The 1,836-nt window shown below is 41.4% G+C and overlaps 1 pseudogene; it reads left to right on the top strand.

Moving 5' to 3' along the window:
• Positions 1–363: 363 nt before the first annotated feature.
• LOC113249078 (olfactory receptor 11H6-like) lies at positions 364–1,310 on the top strand (annotated as a pseudogene).
• Positions 1,311–1,836: the final 526 nt, after the last annotated feature.

Raw genomic sequence — 1,836 nt, forward strand, 5'->3', positions numbered from 1 at the left:
TATCCAATATTAAGGGTCTATATCTCCTAATCTATAGAAATAAATACATAATTTTCATACGTACTTACCTTTGTGAGTACTGTCATTAACCTTTTCCACGCTGCTTATCACATAACATCCTGTCTTTTATTGTGAGAAAATTCTGAAAGAGAAATGTGAGAATACAAAATTCAAAGTCTGATCATACCAAGCACTCTCCAAAGGTCATAGATTTCAGCAGTATAGTTATATTATTTACTTAATGGAATACTAGAATCTGAGGGAGTTAGGGATCTCCAAAAAGGAAATAATCCTGAGGATGATAGATTAAGGCCATCTTTGTCATTGCCACTTTTCTTCTCCATCCGTTAGGAAGCCATGAATATGTCAGGAGTCAGCACAGTGACTGAATTCATACTCCTGAGTTTTCCATGCTCCAGGGAGGTTCAGGTCCTCCTCTTCATGCTGTTCTTTCTGTCCTACATCCTGACACTGATGGGGAACGGGGCCATTGTCTGTGCAGTGAAGCTGGATCGCAGGCTTCACACCCCCATGTACATTCTGCTGGCCAACTTCTCACTCCTGGAGATCTGTTACAAAACACGACTATTCCCAATATGTTAAAGAACTTCCTATCTGAGACCAAAACCATCTCTTTCACAGCTTGCTTCTTCCAGTTCTACTTCTTCTTCTCCATGGGCACCACGGAGACCCTCTTACTGCCCCTCATGGCTTTTGATCAGTACTTGGCCATCTGCCAGCCTCTCCATTATCCTATCATCATGAACAGCCATCTCTGCATGAAGCTGGTGGCCCTGTTCTGGGTCACAGCTTTCCTCTGCTATCCAATCCCTATCTACTTTATCACACAACTCCCCTTTTGTGGCCCCAACACCATTGACCACTTTGTCTGTGACCCTGGTCCTCTTCTGGCCCTGTCCTGCATCCCTGCCCCTGGATTTGAGCTTTCCTGCTCTATATTGAGCTCTCTTATTATCTTCAGCACCTTCTTCTTCATCCTTGGGTCCTACACCCGGGTTCTCAGAGCAGTGCTGCGTGTCCCTTCAGCAGCTGGCCGACGTAAGGCCTTCTCCACCTGTGGTTCCCATCTGGCTGTGGTGTCTCTTTTCTATGGATCCATCATGGTGATGTACATCAGCCCAACCTCTGGAAATCCAAATGAGATTTGGATTTGAGATACAGAAGATTGTAACCTTGTTCTACTCATTGGTGACCCCACTGATAAACTGATCTACAGTCTCTGGAATAAGGACATGAAATTTGCTTTGAGAAAAATTTATACATGCACAGAAATTAGTCAAAGCAAGTGAGAACTCATGAGTGGACAAAGACCATAAAATTTTTCCTCATTTTTTCCCACTTAAATGGTCTTTTTTCATCCATACACCTGGAGATACAGACTGGAATTCATCTATTTCTGCCTAGTTAAATATAGTACAATAATATGCACAGTTAAACCAGATCTTGCCTTGAAATCAGGGCTTGATTGGTGGTAACTTGAATTAAATGACCTGGGTGTCTGAACTTTGGACTCTTCTACCCTGACCTCCAATAACTGCTTGCTTGTTATCTGTGGTCACTCACCTAGACCTTGACCTCATAATTTTTTTGACTTTTATTACATGAATCCATTCTTACACTTGGTTTTTCTAGTCAAATGGTCTCTGCTCTACTTCTAGTAGAAGAGAAGAGCATTCACACCTTTTTGCTCACGTTAAAGGAAATTAGTGGTAACCTGAAGTCATAACTGAACCAAATTTTTATTTTTTATTGATTTATTTTTTAAGATTTTATTTATTTATTTGACAGAGACAGCAAGAGAGGGAACACAAGCAA

Source organism: Ursus arctos, unplaced genomic scaffold, assembly GCF_023065955.2.
Source record: "Ursus arctos isolate Adak ecotype North America unplaced genomic scaffold, UrsArc2.0 scaffold_6, whole genome shotgun sequence".
Lineage (NCBI taxonomy): Eukaryota > Metazoa > Chordata > Mammalia > Carnivora > Ursidae > Ursus > Ursus arctos.